Below are 22,795 nucleotides of genomic sequence, written 5' to 3'. Positions count from 1 at the left end.
CATTCTCAGCCATACAGGGGACAGTCCTCTTCCCTTTGGATAGATGAATAGAACAGCGGATACATCGCCCTACACATATTCCGGCACTTATTTTAGATCTTATTAATCTTTCACCATGCTTTCGGGCACTTATTTGCTAAATTGGTTAAAATGTCTATGATTACTTCTTTAATGAATTAAATTAAACCTGACCATCCTCAGATATTACATCAGTATGAAGAACTTGAAATGAGTTACATGTGATGTAGTATGCAAAGACTACTTTGTAGTAGATATCCCACCAAATCCAATTGCTAGCCAAACTGAGATCCTAAACCTCTTTAATTATAAATTCAAGCAAACACTAGAACTGACCCCCTTTAAGATTAAGGAGAGTCCCAAAACAATAGAAGGCCTTAAACTCTGGGGTTTCTATCGAATATTATAATTACATGGTCACCATTTGCATTGAAATTGGTGGCATATCTAATTCTGCTTTGGTAAGTTGGCATGTAAAGTTTACTGTCATTCTCTAGACCTTTTGCAGGGCCACATGGCAGTCGTGTTATTTGGGCTCCAACTGAGGTAGTTGAGGTAATTTGCAGGGCCGGACTGGCATACCGGGCACTAGATATTTTGGTGGGCTTGCATTGTGGGAACCGGTTTCACTGGGGGTGGGATCAAGTTTTGTGGCTGGGGACCTGGCGGCCATGTTCCCACTTGTCTGTGCTTTTAAATAAAAAATGCTAAATCAAATGTTTTTAATGCATGCTTAAAGCATACGTTTAAACCATTTGTTTTTGCATTACTTATTTGAAAGTGCTACAAGTAGGCAGGTGGCCAGCAGGTCCCCAGCAAAATAAAAAAGCTCCTATCCTGCCAGCCCACCAAAACAACTGGTGCCCAGTAGGTCAGTCCAGCCCCGGTCATTTGCCACTGGGGTACGTCATACAAACAGCCTAGTACACCCTTCCCACACTTAACTCTCAGGGTAGCGAGAGCGAGCAGACAGAGGCTTCTCGGCAGGGAATTTGGGGGACAAGAGCTCAGAACCTTAACATTGAAGCAACAGACATATGATGCTTATTCAAAAGAAAGTACTGTAATTACACACCATAACATAATACCACACAACACAATTAGAGGAATCACACATGGACTGTAATTCTGTTTGTAATCTTCCCTTTGGTACCCTCCATCACTAACGGGCCGCCCAGTGTTTTTAAATCTTATTCTGGTACTTATTAGGCATAGATGTAGCATTCTATAATCACTGCCAAGGTGTAGTTGTGCCCAACAGTTCAGTACGACTTCATCACTTGGTAGGTATTCACACTTGGTAGGTACTCATGCAGTCTTAAGTTCGGTCCGAGACTCAGTCTATCGTTCTCTCAGTTCCCAAGTCATGCAGTTACCTGCCTTCTGTTGTTGATGCCTCGGGCTGGATTGGATGGACCTATGCAATGGTCCTGCTACTGCGGCCCTTGAAAAGGGGCCAGGGACACATCATCAGTGCGCTACCTGAAAGGCGCATGTCCAAACACGGCAGGGAACTGACCAGAAGGCCTCCGTGGCTTGTCATTTGTGGCCCTATTATGAGCTCAAGAAGAGTTTCAGTTGTTCCAAACCACACCTTAATATAATAATAGTCTGTGGGCTTGGTGCGACTGATGGACCCTTCCTGGGGCTCTAGAAGCTGCTCTAGTGATATACCGCTACTCTGCGTCTCCGCTGCCTCTCACCTCTCGCGGGGGTGGTGAGGCAATCTGAATCGATGCGATGTAACGCTCCATCTCGGCCTTGCTGCGCCTCATGTTGGATGCGGGTAGAGTCCCCCTGCGAGTGAGACCGGCAGCTGCTCCAGCGAGCCAGAGCTCTCCCCGCTTCCGCGATTGAATACTACTCCTGTGTGCTTCTGCCTAAGTGCACAGCGGTGTGGTTGTTGCCCCCAAAAGCCCACCCTCCCGGAGGAATCGACGGAGAGGGCAAGGTGAAGACAGGCTCCCCAGCAGGAGACTCGTGGCCTGCCGTGCCCCCTTCAAATCTTCAGAGTTGGTTGCTTCCCCGCCCCGCAGTGGTGGCCCTGTGTGATGGTGTAGTGGAGACCGGGTGCAGCCTGCTATTCGGGAGAGGGATCGGAGACAGCCGCAGTCCCAGCCTCATCTCCAGCAGGTCTGCCAGTGGAACACTTGTTAGAGGTAATGTCTACTGCGAGGAGAGGAAAACAGCCCTCGCGCAGATCAGGGCTTTGACAGCCTGGTCACCTGTAGGCTAGCTGTGTATTGCCTTGGACCTGCTTCTCCAATGGTCTAGTCAATGAGCAGATGGGCTATTGGTTGTCCCTGGAGAAAGAGAGGATTGTTCGAAAGAGAGAGTAAAGGAGCCTACGAAAGAACCCTAAGAACTGAAAAATCGAAGCCGTGAGAGGACCGGCCAACTTCGCCACTTTCCAGCTGTGAGGGGAACGGCCAGCGCTGATAAATCCAGCCATGAGGGGAACGGCTTAAGAAAAACTACATTTCCCAGCTCCCCTCACCAGACGCCCGCCCCTGGTGCTACGTCACACGCCCGGAGGCGTGACAAAAGCCACACCGGCCTCCCGCAGTGTCCGTTAAAGCCCAGAGGAGGTTGGGCTGGGCCCACTCTCTGTCATCGGCCTAAAGGGATAAAGGGCAGATACATCAAACGAAGGTACTGACTATATAAGTTTTTGCTTTGAATAGGTGACCAGCATTCTGAGGGATGGGGAAGCGCAAGGAAACTTGCACAAAGTCGGGGGTGGTATTGTGGGGACCCTTGATGCATTCTTAACAAGAGCTGAGTCACTCTTGACACATGAGATCCAGCTCACAGAGAAGAGACTTTCTCTGGACACTCTGGCCACCCAGAAGCGATCCTCGATAGGCCGTATATGCATGGTCAAATCCCCTGTGCAATCAAGAACCTCAATTGAGCATTTGCATGTTGAGTGTCCAAGCATGGGCAGGGCCGGGGCGGCAGTAGCCTTAACACCAACAAGTACTAATTTGGTTTGTGATAGTATAGAAGAACTCACGAGTACTAATACAGTGCTGAGCGGGGGCGAGGAGGCGTCTGAATTAGCGTCTGAATTAGCACGAGAAGGGCCTTTCTCATCTGTGGCTTTCTCTCCCGCCCCGCCGGCAGATGGGGTTCCCCCTAAGACATCAAGAGCACAAGAGCCAGGTACCAATACGATCTCCACTAGATGAAAGAAATTAGCAAGGGGCAAGCCTGTAAGATAGACAACAGCAAGTAACAATGAACCTCCGGCTAAACGAAGTAGGGGAGGTGCCCTGACAAGACATAATCAAAGGACCAAATCCAAGCCAATTTATTTAACCTGGAAAACACGGCGGCAGAAACCACACAAGTCCCAACACTGAACACTATGCCCATTAGCAGTACCCATACCCCGTTGGATCCGGACTGCAACACTGATCAATGGAATAAATTGGAGACTTTGATGTCTGTCCTCCTGAACCCTGTACTATGTAAATTAGCCATATTAGAGGAAAAACTGAACAAAATTGAAATGTTAAGTAGAACATCACATAATTTGGGGGGGTGCCACTGCAATTATTTAGATCAAGTATCTGTTAATGCCACCAAGGCCACTAATCCTCCTGCGGAGGGATGGTCGGCACCGGGTAGATCAGTTTCTGGGGTCCTAATCCATGTGTAGTTACCTGTGCTGAAAGGACAACTGATACCCCCTAAATTGACAGAGGGGCAGTAGGATCTGAGGCTCGGAGTGGGAACCCAGGCGCAAGGCCCTTAGGGGGAGAGGTGCTGGGGACAGACATTGTGCGGAGGGAGGTTGGACAAAGGGCAGCCAGGGAACATAGGGAGCACCAGATAGAGAGGGTGGAGTCCATTGTAGCTGCCCCCAGTAGTCGAAACCTCCCAGTAATAGACCTTCCACCTGCATGTTGCCCGTATACAGTGGTTTTAAAAGGTGTTCCAGGGCATAATAACGCACATGACGAACCTACTGCACAGTTAATAAAGTGGCGAATTGGATGTGCAAGCATGCCGGGTTTAACATTTCAGATCATCTGCACATTTTGATGGCAAGGAGGGTTTCATGGATTGGGAGGTCGATGAAAGCCTTCCCAGGAGATAGTGTGATTGTCACGCTTAGATACCGAGAACTAGCAAAGAAGTTTCTTTCTTTTCCTCGTAGCCCATTTGCAGTAGAGACAGGTATTACACCACTACCGTTGGGTTTTTTCTATAGGTTTCCACCTACCCCCAATCTTCCACAACATTATGCGGGACAGGGGGAGGGAACAACCTGGGGGGGTTGGCCGGTGGTTTTAAGTAATGCATTTACCCCACTGAGGGATTTAAACGATATTGATTGACTACATCATGGGGAAGGAGTGGGAAGAATCAATGACACCCCCGCGGTTTGGGGTGGTACAGTAGGCAGGAGAGAGGAGTTAAAGCAGGGGATAACACCACATGCTACACAAGATTGTAGGGGCTATAGCATCCGGAGGTTAGATAGCATAGAGAGGGTTGTTATCACTCCCAGAAGTTCCCCCTCTGAGAATCCTAGGGTAGGGAGCGCTGGGGGAGACATTATGACTAATGTGGCCTTTTCAACACGGGTAGAGGGCGCTGGAGGGGGGTAGTTCTTCTCCCCTTATATCTGCTGGGTCATCGCCCTCCTGTACAGCACTATCCAAGAACGCCATATTGTCGTGAAATATCGCAGGGTTGAGTAAGAAGAGGGTTTCTTCAGAATGGCACGCATTTATAAAGGGATATGATATCGGTCTTTTCCAAGAGACTTGGGCAGAGACTCCTCTTTTTTGTGAAGGTTTCTTAAATGATTACATCCCAGCCTGTAGGGGAGAAAAAGGGAGGCCATCGGGGGGTTTGACCATCTGGGTACGGCAACATTTACATCTGTATATACAGGAACTCCTAACCCAGAGTAAAGATACCCAGGCAGTTAGATTGAACATGAGTGCACGCCGAAACATAGACATGGGAGAGGAGTTGGCCTAACGGCTAGGGCGCTCGACCTCGGACGTGGGGAACTGTGTTCGAGTCTCGGTAATGACGCTGAACATCCTGTGATTCTGGGCAAATCACTTAATCTCCCCGTGCCTAACAAAGAATGAATGTGTGTCCTAATGTAACGTAACTGGTGCTATGTAAAGCGCTCTGATACCTGATTGGATTCGGGTCAAGTTCGCGCTATATAAAACTCTGCAAAAAAAATAAAAATTATAACGTCTATATGAGGGATACTAAAGGGAAGAAGTCGGGAGTCTTGGCGGCACTCGACGTTCTCCTTGATTCCCATCAGGAAGCCCCGAATATCCTTGTTGCGGGGGACTTCAACACGACGTTTGAGCCCCTATCAGAGGAAGGCGGTCACCACATGGAGGAAGTTGATAATTATTGGGGCATCCCGAAGTTGGAATTATATCCCATAAGAAGTGGACTGACGTGGGTTTTAATATTAACACTATTTGTATGGAAAAGGGTTTGAGAGCGGTCAATGGGCGTACACACTCAGATAGGGTTAGGGCTAATACCTTTAATAATGGACACAGCAGTAGCAGAATTGACTATGTGCTGTTGAGTCTGAAACTATGGCACGCCCTTAGTGATATGCTAGTCACAGATAGGTTGGAAAGTGACCATAACCCATTGTGTGTGACTATTGAATTAGGGGGGTACAAGGTGCACACAGAACGAGGAAACAGTAATTCTCTAAGTGACGTCATACCATCTAATGATATGAGACGTCTTAAATGGGCACAAATTATTGAATCGCCAGACCTGATAGATTGTATAAACAAGGGTTTGGATAGTGCTACTAATGAGCTTGAAGATAAGGTGGCAAATCACAAGGCACTAGATCAAATAACAAACACCCATAGCCATTTTCTCGCTCACCTGCGTACCTATTTTTATAAGCAGGGTAGAAATAAAAAGGTTTTATGTCAGAAAGTTGAGCGTTGGTTTGATAAAGATTGTCGAGAGGCACGGACTGCCCTAGAGGAAGCTAACAAAGCGGGAGATCCTATAGTAGTTCGAAATGCAAGATGTACTTATAAGAGCACCCAGAAAACTGCAAAGAGAAAATGGGATAATAAAAGATGGCAGGATTTAAGGGAGGCTTGTACCTCAAAAAATCCCAAAGCATTTTGGAATGTATATAAATGGGGTAGAGGAGGCCAGGCCCAACAGCTGCAAAATCATGTATCTCAAAGGGACTTGGTGACTCATTTTAAAACCACAATATGCTCTAAAAATAGTCGCAGAGGAGGGGGATTTCATTAGAATATCCTACCAAGATGCGGCCTTTTGCTGGGCCGAGGTGGAAACGGCACTTAGATCTATTATGGTCGGAAAGGCACCAGGGCCGGATGGTATACCCAGGGATGTCTTCCTTTTTGATAAAGAAAAATGGTGCTGATATACCCTTTTGCTGACTAATGTCATTGCCCAAGGAGCCCCAATACCAGACTCCTGGAAAGGGGCAGAAATTATACCTGTTTTTAAGAAAGGGGACAAGTCATGCCCAGGAACTACAGGCCAATCAGTCTGATTGAATAATAAAAGTAATTCTGTCATTCCAGTAAGAGCTGTGTATGATTATCTCAAATGTAATGTTCCTTGGATATACGCAGTTCACGGGAAATGGGACTTTTAAACAGTGCCAAGAAAGCGGGGGCAGAGGACAGAGCAATCACGTAAATAAACTGGCAGAGAGGAGGCCAAAAAGATTAGTTAAAAATTGTAACGTGATACTTCCCTGTTTTTTATTTTGTTAAATGAGTTGAACTAAGACTAACCAGAGCCGGGGCACAGGGCACAGGGCGCAATGGCGGCATCTCGCACTAAAGGCCACAGGTGGCGTTCCGCTGGCACCCTCTGTTCTGTCTGTCTGGCTGCCCTCGCTGGCAACGTTTTTGGTATGTAAACCACGACCATACAAAGAGCGCATTACTTTTGAATATATTTGCATTGGTTTTATAACTCAAATCTCATTATCGCGCAAGTGTTAAAAAGTATTCCTAATTTTAGCATAAAAAAACATTGACTGTTAGGAATAGCACTAATATGATGATGTTTCCGTGCACAAATGAGTGTTGGCAACGTTTTCGTTTTTTTTTCAATCTCAGTGAAATTAATACAACAAACGTTAAGCGTCAGCATGCGCCTGAGAGCATTTTAGCAACTAGTCTGACAGCCCAATAGGTTACTGCGCTTAGTGTATGAATCATGAAAGATTATGTTCATCATCAAAAAGTCACAGGTTCAGTCCCGCATACTGCCATGGTTAATAATGTTGACTGCAAGCGCCAGGTCATATGTGCGGTGGATGGATATTCTGTGGCTTTTGGACACATTGTTTACCTTGATGCTGCATCAGAAGGGTTACAAAGGGCGTCAATTGTTATTTCAGCTTCGTTTATGGCTTACCTACTTAATAAGTTTTATCATGGTTTTCTGCTCATCTAGGTAACTACGGAACATTGTCTGGGTGCAAAAACAAGACTCAAATGTATGTTACCCTTACCAGTCAGGCACATGAATATAGTACGCATGTTTTAAACCACATCTTTAACTTCACAGACAATGCTTCTTGGTAATGATTCAATTATGTTTTTTTGGTTATGCCTCTGAGGACCCCCTCCACCTTTTCATACCAGATACAACGTAAATGTTTTGCGATAAGACGCAGTTTGCAAATGTGGGCGACATTTTCTAGGGTGCCCGGGACTATTTTTGTTCCCAATCAAACCTCGTCACTCACCCTTTCATCCCTCTGAGGTCGATCAAATGACTACATTTATTCGGGGGTCGGGCATGGAATGGGAGGTACTAACACATTGTATTGACTGCCACAGAACAGGAAGCACGACGAAACAAGTGCGAAATAGAATCATGTCATTAAACTTTAGAATAGGATCAATCGAACTGTAAGTATTTGTAAATAAAAACAAGCACTGGTAAATGCATTAGGTTTCGTCTATGTGATTAATAATAATTTAGTTTTAGGTCGTTTTAAGTTGGTGAGCAGTTGTGCAATAAGGAGGATGCAGGTGGAGCCTAATCACAAGCACAGCGCAAGCATTGTACAATCGAAACTTAAAAAGAAGGCCCCTTTAGTCGAATTGCACATATAATTCTTTATTTTATCTACAAACAAAAAACTATTTAATTTGTCTTCCTTTCTTTTTAGGTATGGCGCCTAGCGCAGCGCAGGACATTTAGTAGGTTAAAATAGGGTGTCAGACGCTGACCTAGGATTGGCACACGCAGGAGCGTGTGCTTTTCCTTTAGGAGCACGCTATTGGGCTTTGCATGCGTGTTTTTTACCAAGAGAGCACGCAATGTAAGGCTGCCCGGGGGGGGGTTGCGCAGCGGCCCGCCCCTTGGAGGGCGGCCGCCTTAGTGCCACAGGAAGGCACAGGGGTGGGAGGTCGAGTCCCTGGGCTAGTCCGGGGGAGACCCCAACAGATAGCTGTTTCCGGCGAGGGCGGGCAGGAGACAGGGGTACTTATACTGTCTCCGCCCCCTCCTCGTCCTCTTGTCCGCTCGTTGGTGGTTTTCGTGTGCTTCAGTGATTATGTATGTATATATATATATGCTACGGGGGCCCTGGCTCACACGGTAGTGGGCAAAGATCACTCACGCCACAGGTGCCGAGGCCTGTCCTGATGCCTGGCGTTGGGCCCCCAGGTTACTTCTGAAGGGCTAGGCCTTCAGATGCTGAAATGATGTCCGTTGTTATTTACTCAATTGTTAAACGATTGGTTATTTCCTGGGTCATCCGCGGGTGTAGAGCGTTAGGCGCTTGTCTTTCCAACGGGTCGGTTTGATGCGGGATGGTGGTTTTTGGGCACAGCCACGTGATGGGTCTTTCTGTGTCTGACTGGGGTTAGCCTTCCGTTAATCTCCCTGTGTCGCACACAGTTGTAAGGCGGGGGGCCACTAGCCCTGTTCTGATTTATTTGCTACCACTGTTATTAGTATTAAACACATCAGGTACTCGTTTGAACCCAACTATAGGTACGCTAGGACGCATGTCCTCCATCACACACATCTTCAGACCAGACTGCCCCTCCTCCCCCCCTCCATCCTTGGAGCAATAGGGTTCCAAATACTTGGGGGGTGGCAGGCTTGGACAGAGGTTGGTGGCGAGCTCCCACATCATTCGGTAGGAGGATTTCGAAGAGTCTTTGGGCAGGTCATTGGTCGCTCCTCCCGCTGTATTTGCTGTCATCTTATTCTCACTGGAAACCCCTACTCCTTCACACCTATTGTAAGCTGAGGATGCTGGTTGACACTGTTAGACCTGCTATTAGTTATTACACACTCCTGTGTGCCTTGGCATGGTTTGTTTCGCATCAGGGTCAGTTTGGGGTTACTGGCGAATTGTTTGTTCCAGGGCTGAAGCAGGCGCTTCTAGAACAGGACTAGATTGCTTAGGCCAGGCAGCAGGACAAAGGTCTTTTCGGCACTGGCAGACTGGTGCAGGCTGCAAAGTAGTGCCATTGCAGAACATTGATTTGTCAACATTCTGCTAGGAAATGATGAGCAGCAGTAAGGTATTGAACGTTGGTGAGAAATTGTTGTGGGTTTCGTGCTCAACAGGAGCAAGGGAATTGCATTCGGTTCGCAAGCTACAGGTACGGTCTACAGCACCAGAAACTGTAAAGCTGCTATGTTCGCCCGGGACTGGGCTGCCAATGTCATCTGACTTTACATCTAGCCACTAAGTGTGCAAAGACATACTTGCGATGGTGCAAGGGGCACTCAGCAGTAGAGTTAGTTGAGTGTCATCACACCCCGATATAACGTCAGTGATAAAACGTAGGTTGTGGCCACACACGACCAGGCACTCTAGGGCAGCTGGGGCGGGAGTGTGCCAGTGCCAGGAGGGGGCGGGTTGCCTGGTTAGGGCGGCTGGTTTGGAGGGAACACTAATACAGAGCACATTTTGCATTCATAGAAGGCTGAATTGATACTTTTATGGCATGGTGCCAGTTGCTTTAGTTATGCGCATGTTTCTTGGCTGCGTCAGGAACATTCAGAATGCAATGCTGGTGGTTAGCCTGTTTCATGCTGTTCAGAGGTGTTTTAGCTCAGGCTTGGCCAAACATGGGTCATAGGCCGGTGGTCTGCGCTGGGATTCATGTTAACAATCAGGTGAAGCAGCAGAACGGGGGCATATGGTCCATATGATTAAGGGAAACCCCGGGGTAACACTCTGATAGCCACAATTTAGCAGGAGACTAATTGGCTTTCCCAGTATCCAAAATAGAGAAGAATTTTACCTGTCCTGTCTCTCCCTGGTATACTAGCAGAATTTTGGGAGGGCAAGGGTTTACAGTTGGTGGTGACTGATGGAATATGATGGGCGTACTCCAGCTGAGTGGAAGAGGAAGTAAGGGCGCTTGCAACGCTTACCTCCTCCCGCATTGGCACTGCCAGGCAGGAGTGTCTTGTCAAAGGGATTGTTCTTTAGCCAGGCAAAGGCAACTTTGGACCATCGCCTATTCAAGGTTTAAGGTCATTTCAGTCAATTCCACGGGGGATTTTAGAATGGTTGGGGGAACCTGTCCTGATGGTACATGCTGGCCGTCGGCCCGGTTGGGCGGAGACTTGTTTTGGCTGGACCTGGGAGAAGTCCTAGTTTAGGCATGGATCTTTTCCTACTGGGCCTAGGGGAAGCGTTGGCTGCAGCTGGTTGTAGGGAAATAGGTCTACCTTGGTGGGGGGCCCTGGTAGTGACGGTGGCCATTCCCAAGGCTGTGGAGGAGTTACAGGGCGATCCAGGGTCTGCACATACCAAGGGGTACAGCATGCAGCAGCACCGCGGGGTGCTAAGCCAGGATACCCAGGGATGTTTAGCGGGTCCCCTGGAAGAACGACGGCGCCCCGTTAACCGAAAGGCGGTTGTGGGTCTGAGCAACCGGGGGCTGCCATGTATGCTCCGCCCACCCATCACGGGGGGGCGTGTGAAGCATGTGGACTGGTGGTCCACGGATGGGAGGGGTGGACCCTCCCAATATTTGGTATACACCAGTTGGCGTTGCCATGGTGACTCTAGGCTTATCAGACGGGCAGGCGGCATAGGGCTGGCCTGCCCTGGGATCGCCCGTAAGATAACCCACCTTGTTTGCATATTGGTTATGCTAATAAACCTGCAGCAATATTTCTCCACTTACATTACAGTGTCGTGTGTTTTATTTATGCACTTATGTACTTATGTGCTTTGTGATAACTGTTGCCGATATTGGCACTATGTAAGGCTGCCCGGGGGGGGGGTTGCGCAGCGGCCCGCCCCTTGGAGGGCGGCCGCTGTAGTGTCCTGGGAATGGGACACTAGGACCCTGAACTGGGCAAAGGGCAGGGAGGTCACCGGACACCACATCCGGTCAGGGTGTGGGGAAGGGCAGAAAGCAGGAAGCAGGGGATCAGAGCAGACGTGGGCACACGAAGAGGAAAGATAATAAAGGTCACATGAGCCATACCGTGTCCTGTGTATTCCTTGCGGCGCTGCGACACGACATCTGGCGACGAAGGTGGGATCTCGAAGAAGATCGTCGCTGCGACTGTCGGAGCCCACCCGGTGTCGCTAAGATCGGAGCCAGGAGCCCACCCTGGTCCGGAGGTCCGGAGCACCAAGAAGAGGAGAAAAGGACGAACAAACGTCGGTGCGGGAGCCCACCCCGGTAGTGACAACGAAGTAAGAGGGAAAGCGGGGAAGGAGCATCACGCGAGGCCGGCTAGCGGTGAACTGGGGAGATAAAGATCTCGCGCGCCTGAGTTTAACGAACTCTCGCGAGATCACGGCGGCCATTTTGAAGTCAGGCGAGAGGACCAATAAGGAGCCAGGAATACACGGCGGCCATTTTGAAAGGCCAGGCAAGTGCAAAACAAGCCCAAAACAACGCGAGAGTACGGCGGCCATTTTGAGGTCAGGCAAAAAGGACGAATAGGCAGCCAGGAATACACGGCGGCCATTTTGAAAGGTCAGGCAAGAAAAAAAAAGGGCAAAAAGACAGAATTAAAGGGAAATAACAACAAAACAACGACAAATACTGGAAATAGAGAAGCAAAGGACAAATAAAAGAAGGAAAAAGGTGACATAAAGAAATAAACAAGGAAGCAAAAAAAAAAAAAAAAAAGAAGATGAGTGACGACCACAAAAAGAGCACACAAGCTGTCTTCCGCAGGCCAATACCATTCAACACATCGGAACCTCAAGCGGGCATCAGATGGGAGAAATGGATAAGGAAATTTGAACGCTACATGCGGGCAACGGACGTCGTGGAGGGCAAGAAACTGGATCTGCTCGTGAATTTTGGGGGAGACGACATAGAGGATTTACTACTGACGTTTCCCAGCGACAAAACAAAAGATTACAAAGGCGCACTAGCATGCCTCACGGAGAAATTTGACCCCCAACGCAACATTGATTTCGAGAGATACACGTTCAACACGGCGTGCCAAAGGCCAGAAGAGAGTATGGATGATTTTGCGACACGGCTGCGGAAACTGGTCACACACTGCGAATTTGAAAAGTTTGACAACGACCAAGCGATACGTCTGCGTCTCATTGAAGGATGTCAGTCGGTGGAGTTCCGAGCACGCATTCTGAAAGAACCTACGACACTTGAAAAAATTTTGATGATGGCCCGCACAGAAGCACGGGCCACGGAGCACGCCAAGCAAATCCAAATGGGCCAAGACAAAGGAACGGCACTGGCACATCATGTCACCGGCAATGTCAGAAAAAAGGAACACCGAGAGCGACCACCTCCCAGGAAGACCAACAACACATGCTACAGGTGCGGTCTTGAGTTTCCCCATGTCGGCGCCTGCCCAGCCATGGGCCAGAAGTGCAGAAAATGCAACAGAGACAATCACTTCGCAAGTACGTGCATGAGCAGACAGTTCAGAAGTGAAAGGGGACGTACAGCCGGAACAAGGATGACCAGCACTAGATATGCCAGACACATAGAAACAGCGGAGAGAAGCTCGTCCGACGAGTCGGACGGCACTACAGCACCTGAGAGAGAAGCTCGGCTCTATCTAATGTCTGATGTGCCCAAAGAAGAAAGACAGCAAGAACACATCCAGCTGGTAGAGAAGCAGACAATAAAGAAGACTGCCGCTGTGGACATCGAGGTCGGGAACCACATAGCGAAGTTTGTGCTTGACAGTGGAGCGACATGCAACATCATGTGCATATCTGAGTACATGAAGATGAGAGTCAAGCCAACACTACGACCATCGACAGTAGATGTGTTCACCTGGGGTTCAATGAAGCCGGTGGAAAACATGGGAAAATTTACAGAGACTTTAACATACAAGGACAGGGCATACAAAGAAGACATACACGTACTGAAAGGTGACATCCCAGCACCTTGCCTGTTGAGCAATGTAACAGCACAGGTCATGGGGCTACTTGCCATGACTTATCACATGTCAGAAAAAGAGACAATATTGCAAGAATACCCGAAAATACTAGAAGGTTTGGGAAAACTGAAAGGGAAGCAGATAACGCTGCACATCAATGAAGCAGTCCGGCCGGTGGCCCAGCACCACAGGAGGGTCCCGATACATCTACAACCACAAGTAGAAGAAGAACTAAAAAACTTACTGGCACAAGACATCATTGAACCGGCGGAAGGACCAACACCATGGGTATCACCAATAGTGGCAGTTCCGAAGAAGAACACCTCCAAAATACGGATATGTGTGGACATGAGAATACCTAACACAGCCATCTCGAGAGAACGCCATCCCGGACCGCATTTGAATGACATGATCAGCCGTCTAACAGGGGCGTGCAGGTTCTCGAAGCTAGATTTGTGTAAAGGGTATCATCAACTAGAACTGGACCCGCAATCAAGATATATAACAACTTTCTCCACGCACCTAGGCCTATTCAGGTACAAAAGATTAAGTTTTGGAATATCATCGGCTGCTGAGATATTCCAGGAGACGATACGGCAAGTAATACGACCAGTACAAAATAGTTTCAACTATAGCGATGACATTCTAGTATTTGGGAAGTCTGATGAGGAGCACAACAGCGCTCTACGTCAAGTATGCAAGCAGCTGGAACAAGCAGGGTTGACACTAAATGGAGAAAAATGTGAACTAGAAAGAAAAGAACTGGTATTTTTCGGACACATATTTTCAAAAAAAGGGATGAGGCCAGATCCCAGCAAAGTGGAGACGCTGAAGAACACGAAACCACCAAAAGATGCAGCGGAAATAAGGTCATTTTTAGGACTGGCCAGCTACTGCGCCAGATACATACAAGACTTTGCAACGGTAAGCACCCCGCTGAGAGAACTGACAAAACAGGGCCAAAAGTTCATCTGGTCTCAGCAATGCAACGAGGCATTCGAGGAGATCAGGAAGGCAGTGATGACAGTGGAACATCTAGCATATTTCGACCCTCTGCTCTGCACTGAACTGACGGTGGATGCAAGCCCAGTAGGACTAGGGGCGATACTAGCGCAACACCAACCAGGGAGGGACTCACCTAGGAGAATTGTTGCCTACGCCAGCAAAAGCCTTACGGACATTGAAAGGGCCTATTCGCAGCCAGAAAAAGAAAGCCTAGCGGTGGTATGGGCGTGTGAGCATTATCACATGTTCATATATGGGAAAAAATTCACAATCATCACGGATCACCAAGCACTGGTAACGATATATGGCAACCCGTCAGCAAAGATGCCGCCGCGAATAGAGCGTTGGGGAATCAGGTTAATGGACTATGATTTCACGATTGTCCACAAACCGGGGAAAGAGCACAACCCAGCAGACTACATGTCGAGACACCCATTACCGAATGGAGAAGAGAAAGCGTCAGTAGCAGAGGAATACCTCAACTTCGTGCTAAAACAAAGCGCGCCAGCACCCATAACACTAGCGGAGATAGGAAAGGAGACTGAGGAGGACGCCACGCTACAAATGGCCAAAGAGACGATGAGACAACAACGGTGGAGACACGTGAACAACAACTCCACGTGGAAAAGGGGAGTAAACAAAGAAGAGATACTTGCATTGCAGAAAATAAGTGAAGAACTGTCGGAAGCAAGCCAAGGCATAATAATGCGAGGCACCAGGATAGTGATACCGTATTCACTACGGCGCAAAGTAGTCAACATTGCACATGAATCGCACAGAGGCATTGTTGCAACAAAGAAACTGCTGAGAGAGAAAGTATGGTTCCCTGGGCTAGACCGTCTAGTGGAGGACACCATCGCGACCTGTCACCTCTGTCAAGTGACAGGACAGCCAGCAAGGCGAGAACCACTGCACATGTCAGAACTGCCAAGAGCGGTATGGACAACATTAGCAGCTGATTTCTTTGGACCGCTGGATACAGGAAATTATCTACTGGTGGTCATTGACGAGTACTCCAGATTCCCCATCGTGAGGCCAGTCTCGTCAACGTCAGCAACCGCAACTTTACCGATCTTGGATGATATCTTTGCAGCATGGGGTTCCCCAGAAAGTTTAAAAACAGATAACGGTCCCCCATTCTCAGGGGATGAATTCAGAAGATTCATGACATACCTCGGAATTCAACATAAGAAAATAACGCCGCTGTGGCCCCAGGCAAATGGCATGGTCGAAAGGTTCATGGGGAACATTAAGAAGGCGGTTCAGAGAGCGAAACTGTCACAGATTTCACTAGGCCAAGCACTCTGCCAAGTGCTACGTGACTACAGGAACACACCACATGGCTCCACAGGAAAATGCCCCGCGGAGTTAGTATTGGGGAGGACAAGCAGGACAAGACTCCCGCAAGTAGAGACAACAACAACATCAGGGCATGAGAGCATAGCAGACAGAGACAAGGAGGCAAAAGAAAGAATGAAAGAGTATGCGGACAGCAGACGAAATGCCACCACGTCACATCTACAAGAGGGAGACGCCGTGATAGTGCGACAGCGACAGCACCGGAAGTCTGACAGCACGTTTTCACATGATCCACTGACAATAACTAAAGTGAAGGGAACGATGATAACGGCAGAGTCAGGACGGCAAAGGATCACGCGAAACAGCTCACACTTCAAAGGACTGAAAGAGGAAGTGAAAGAGGAGCAAACACCAAGCACAGAAGAAACAGCAGAGCGGGTACGCCATGACACAGAAACAGAAGGTGACCGGGAGACAGCAAAGGGACAGGACATAGGGCAACGGCCAAGAAGAACAACAAATAGACCGAAAAGACTAATAGAAGAAATGTGATGCACCCATTCGATGTTCTATCTATGTTATCAAAGTATCATTGACCAACTTGCGCATTTTGATTTTGTGATAAAGGGGGGAGATGTAGTGTCCTGGGAATGGACACTAGGACCCTGAACTGGGCAAAGGGCAGGGAGGTCACCGGACACCACATCCGGTCAGGGTGTGGGGAAGGGCAGAAAGCAGGAAGCAGGGGATCAGAGCAGACGTGGGCACACGAAGAGGAAAGATAATAAAGGTCACATGAGCCATACCGTGTCCTGTGTATTCCTTGCGGCGCTGCGACACGACAGCCGCCTTAGTGCCACAGGAAGGCACAGGGGTGGGAGGTCGAGTCCCTGGGCTAGTCCGGGGGAGACCCCAACAGATAGCTGTTTCCGGCGAGGGCGGGCAGGAGACAGGGGTACTTATACTGTCTCCGCCCCCTCCTCGTCCTCTTGTCCACTCGTTCGCCTTGCCCGCCCCTCCGCTTACCCGGCGTCCGGAGGGACAAAAGGGGGGGGGCAGGTTTTTTCTAACAATTTTACTTTGTGTTGCAGGAGGAGTTACAGGGCGATCCAGGGTCTGCACATACCAAGGGGTACAGCATGCAGCAGCACCGCGGGGTGCTAAGCCAGGATACCCAGGGATGTTTAGCGGGTCCCCTGGAAGAACGACGGCGCCCCGTTAACCGAAAGGCGGTTGTGGGTCTGAGCAACCGGGGGCTGCCATGTATGCTCCGCCCACCCATCACGGGGGGGCGTGTGAAGCATGTGGACTGGTGGTCCACGGATGGGAGGGGTGGACCCTCCCAATATTTGGTATACACCAGTTGGCGTTGCCATGGTGACTCTAGGCTTATCAGACGGGCAGGCGGCATAGGGCTGGCCTGCCCTGGGATCGCCCGTAAGATAACCCACCTTGTTTGCATATTGGTTATGCTAATAAACCTGCAGAAATATTTCTCCACTTACATTACAGTGTCGTGTGTTTTATTTATGCACTTTTGTACTTATGTGCTTTGTGATAACTGTTGCCGATATTGGCACTATAGGCCAAAGGCGGGCGCATTATTCCGCCCATGGCCTATTGGTGTCTATTACGCGCACGGGCCGTCATGTGGTTTCAATTATCGTGCCCAGACACCGGCACGATAATTGAAACCACATGTCTCCCTGTGGCACGCACGCGCGCAGCACTCGCGGGCTTCTTCTGTTTTTGGATCCATTTCCCAGGGAGCAACTAAATGAAAGAAGGAAAGAGAGGTGGGCTGCTTGCGCACACCACTCGTTAGTAAGGAATGAAGGTTGTTTTGGGCAATGGGGTTGTGACATTCAGGTCAGAGAACGGATCATTCGCAGATTTGCTCACGCTGTGGACAGGGGAAGGGCTTCCCACAAGGTAAAATGTTTTCCCTGTGTAGGAAAAGTGTGTTTGCACTGGAAGAGTATTCCACTATGCTTAAACCTGCGCTCCGCAGATGTCTATGCATGGGGAATTGGAGGCCAGCAGTGTTCCTTCAAACCTTTGTGTGGCACAACTTTATAGTTGTCGTGGTTTTCGGCACCCTCACACATTTCACAGCTAGCCATATACTTCCAGTGCTGAAGTTCACGTGTCTGCCGAATACCCTACCTTCTAAGAAGCTCTCGCGATCTAAAATGGGTACTTTTCATATGTAGTGAATTATTCTGTAGCGCTAACTTCGGTCAGAATGGTAATCATTGCTTGGCGCTACATCTCAGAAGTTTCCAACTATCACATTCTTTTCCCCTTTACTGCTTCCGCCCTGAAACCAAACCTGTCAGGGGCTAACCCTATTTTAAACCAACGTTGTTCCTATTTTTAACGTTTAAACTGTAGAAAGGCGTATGTTATTGTCTTTTAATATATGTATTTATGTGGGGACGTAAGGCTAGATTCACAGTGGTGGCCTTGGAGACCAGCACAAACGAGGCAGACCTGTGTTTAAATATATTCGCAATGACATTGGAGCCCTCCAGGGAAGGTCTGAACCGGAGACAGCATCTCAGCCGGCCCCGGAGAAGCGAGGATGGGGCGGACAGCTACCCGAGCCCCCGCAGAGGCGTAGCTAGAGCTTGTGGCGCCCGGGGCTATACCTCAGATTGCCGCCCCGGGTGGGGGGGGGGGTCACGGGGGGCTCTGGGGAAAAAGGACGGCGAGCACTTGAAAGAGGTCTGAGAGACACATAGTATCGCCGCTAATAGTTACCTCGATCGTGCAAGTTACATGCACATACATGACACGGTCCAAGGCAACACTGTTGAATACACCGTGGACTGGCAGTACAAAAGAAAACACACGGACAGCATGATCTATCTGGGGACTCAGAAAAACCGCATGTGACATCCATCAGAGAGCTACGTCAACAATTACCTGGTAATCCTCTCAGCACAATGCAAACCAGCACATACATGACACTGTTCAGGGCTCCATCATCTACAGCTGACATTAAATGACCATGCATCATGGTCCCCCCATTAAAGCAGTGGGGACCTGCTCAAACGTGATGTGCTCTGGGGACCCGAAACCAACTTAACAGTGTCGAAGCCTGTGATTCTGGTGGAAATACAGAGATTCGGCGCAACGTTAAGGGTTAACCATCACAAATATAATTCGGAAATTAATTACAATAAAAGAAAGCAAACAATGCAATGGAATATTGAAAGATGCTACCTGAGAATCAAGCCCTGGGGATTAATGTTTGATAGGAGGTGAAGCATGTTCTACCACAGTGATGTGGGCCAAGAATGGTCAATGTTTCGAAATAAAGAAATGTGCAGGGCAAATAAATAGATACAAGACAAAGATGACATGAAGCACGTTAAGTGTGATTGTCAGCTGCTAAAATACAAGTGAAATACATTTAGATTAAAGGAAGTAGATGTACATAGGTGAGTCTTGAGCAAACCAGGTAGGCTGCATTATGCTAAACTTACATGAGATGCTGTTAGGTGTGTCTATTTAAATATATTTTGCAAACTAATACCACACAATATGGCTAAATTAAAGAAGACAATAACAATCAAACTGAAAATTAAGGGATGTAAAGCCAGGGAATCGAACCCTGGATGTGCATGAGATAATCATTGAGATTATGGGATGGGCTGTATTGTGCTACACTACTGTGACACCCTGTTAGATGTGCCCATTAAAATCTATTACCAACATAAGTTAAAATAATTTGAGTAAGCTACATCTGAATTATACATTAGAGAAGAAAATTGTGCAATCTACATGACTTATATGGGGGTACTGCCAAAGAGATTCAACCCTTGATGTGCATGGACAAGTCACAGATGATACACAGTAAGAAGAGTTCTACTGTACATTGTTGTTTTGAGTAGTTCCAACGTCAGTTGATAAAGAGCAGCCTCAAAGTACATAGCTGCCAAGCTTTCAGATTGCTATGTGATATTTTCATAATTTTATTGTAATTATGAGTCCGCCGCCGCAGACATTTGCACCAGTTTTAGTCTTCTTAGAGTTTGTCACTGCTCAAATGGGTGTAATTACTGATATATATATATATATATATATATATATGTTTCCCTCGTCTTCATTGCTTGAGTTTTTCTCGCAAAAAGTGTCACTCATAGCCGTTGAAATGTCACTCATAATTACAATTTAATTATGAAAATGTCACACATAGCAATTTGAAACCTTGGCAGCTATGCTCATAGTCGTTGAAATGTCAATCATAATTACACTGAAGAATCTGAAGTTATGAGTAAATGTCACATTTGAAAGCTTGGCAGCTATGCTGCCACTCACTAAATATCCCCTCTGAAAACATTTAGCTCCTACCTCACTCAGGCTCCAGCAGCACTCCACAGTGGTGGCAGCCAGAGCCAGGGTTTCTATGGCAGGGGTTGGTTCACTTCTGCTGCAGCAGCCAGCAAATCGCCCAGCACTGCCACTGCAAGGGAAGAGAGGTGGGGACGGACGACACGAAAGAACCTGGGAGGGCAATGCACAGCAAGACACTCCTAACAGGGAGGGGACCTCATGGAAGAGGACACGATGCAGGAAGAAAAGAGAACGTGCAATAACATGGACAGGCTTGCGTCAAAGAGCAGCGGGAGATAATGAAGCAGTAGAGGCAGGCAAATTGGTAGAGGGACTGTGGATGCACATACTTAAGGGGACGACCAACAGGTGGGAGAGGAATAGAATGCGGAGGGCCATAGTGAGGGAGAGGGGCCAGGGAGTGATGAAGAGGATGAGGAGGGTGTGAGGGAGGGAGGCCAGGGAGTGATGAAGAGAATGAGGATGGCCGGTGTGAGGGAGAGAGGCCATAGAGTGGAAGAGAATGAGGAGGGCCAGTGTGAGGGAGAGAGGCCAGGGAGTTATGAAAAGAATGAAGAAGGCCGGTGTGAGGGAGAGAGACCAGGGAGTGATGAAAAGAATGAGGAGGGCCGGTGTGAGGGAGAGAGGCCAGGGAGTTATGAAAAGAATGAAGAAGGCCAGTGTGAGGGAGAGATGCCAGGGAGTGATGAAAAGAATGAGGAGGGTGTGAGGAAGAGAGGCCAGGGAGTGAGGAAGATTAGGAAGAGAGGTCAGGGAGTGAGGAAGAAGAGGAAGAGTGGCGGCGGTGTGCATGACATGTTTACAAAAGAAAAACAATTTAGTGCCATAAGGCGACTCAGTTCTTGGTTGTGAGCACTAAAGCTTTTCTAACAAAACACAAGGCAGCATAGGACACCGTAAGCATAGCACAGGTTGGGGAAGAAAGGCATCCCAAGAGCAGGGGGGTGCGTACAGTAGAGAGAAATGTCTGCACCCTGTGCTTCTGTGTGCCCCCCGTGACCCACCGCAGGATGTCTCGGGTTTCCAGAAAACGGCATTAGCCACTCGGGAAACTGGCGAGAGGGCTTCATTTTCCTAATGGGCTGGAAGTGCAGCCAATGGTGGAGAGCTGAGAGCCACCTGTGGGCTGAGCCTGTAACCGATACCCCCAAGTCTACCCAGGGCGTGGGAAGGGAACCAGGAGTCACTGCCTGAGAGAGACACAAGCTGGGAGGCAGCGCTTCCGCCAGGGCAGGGCTGCTGAGCCTGTGAGTGACAGCCCTCCTCAGCGACGGAGCCAAGTCTTGCTGTTGGTTCCCTTACTCACGATCATGGCGTGCCCACTTCTGATGCCCCACCCGAGGCCAGGCGGCTCCTGGGGTCCGCTTTTGGGGCAGAGCGTTGAAGCTGGTTTGCGCACTTACTGGCTGAGGCTATTGGCTATACCTCCTGCAGTGCATTGCACTTGCTCTGTTTGTGCGGCCGTCAACGAAGGGCCTTGTCCTAGAAAAATATAAGTATCCTCGCTCAAGAGGCATGTGAGGCCCTCCTCCTTATACAACAGCCTTTTGAAGACTTCTTTGGCTAAGGAAGGCACGCTCGAGCAAAGGGTATTAGGGCATCATTTCAAACAAGAGGTGAGGACCCTGATAAAGAGTAGGTTTGATGTTTTAAGAGACTTTGAGGGCCTCTACCCTAGAGGCTTCGGAGTCAGCCACCCCTCTGAAAAAGTTTAGCTCTCCTCTTGCCTCACTCCAGGGTCTCTATGGCAATCATAGGTTAGTTCACTTGCTGCAGCAGCCACGAGGAAAAAAGTCAAAATTGTAGGATACAACAACTGAGACTTTTTTTTAAATAGATTTTTCTATTTTTTATTTCAAGAGATTGTTAGTTGAATTGGTTGTAGCAATCAAACAACTAGAACTTACATAACCACCTCAAAGTCATTTTATCAGGCTATCAAATGATAGAAGAATGGTCTTAGGTACAAAAGCCACTTCCACAGACCGAAGGCAGGCAAAAAAAACAAGCCAACCCAGGTTGCCATGGTAGTCAGGGAAATGGAAGATTTAGAATGCTACTATACTAATACGGATGTCAATGTGAATCTGCGCCACCTCGACGCTACATACACTAGCAGTTAACCCCTTCGCTGCTAGGCCTTTTCCCCTCCTGTGCTAAGCCCTTTTTGGGCTATTTGAGGTAGTGCGCGCTTAGGCCCCTGTAACTTTTTGACCACATTAGGTATCCACGCCAAATTTGCGTCCTTTTCTTCCAACATCTTGGGGATTCTAAAGGTACCCAGGGTTTGTGGATTCTCCTAGAGGGGTCACAGAAATTAGTCAAAATACAGCAATTTTTTTTTTTTTTTGTGAAAAATGTGAAAAACGGGCTGCAAATGAAAGCTTCTGGGTTTTTCTCTGCAAATGGTATCAAAAAAGGGTTTGTGGGGCTGAAATCACAATTTCTCCAGCTTTTAGGGAATGACAGACTTTTGTTAGAAAACCAACATTTTTTACACAGTTTTGGCATTTTTCTGGGACATACCCTATTTTTGCTATTTTTTGTGCTTTCAACCTCCTTCCAGTTAACGGTAGAAAAGGGTAACAAAACAATAATGGATCCTGGAAAGCTATACATTTTTGAAAAGTAGACAAAATTCTGAATTCAGCAAGGGGTCATTTGCGTAGATCCATCAAGGTTTCTTTATAGAAATTTACAGGCAAATATAGGAGAAATTAAAAATTTG

Source organism: Triturus cristatus, chromosome 1_1, assembly GCF_964204655.1.
Source record: "Triturus cristatus chromosome 1_1, aTriCri1.1, whole genome shotgun sequence".
NCBI classification, from domain to species: Eukaryota; Metazoa; Chordata; class Amphibia; order Caudata; family Salamandridae; genus Triturus; species Triturus cristatus.
The sequence above is the reverse complement of the archived record's forward strand: the minus strand, read 5'-3'. Positions refer to the sequence as shown.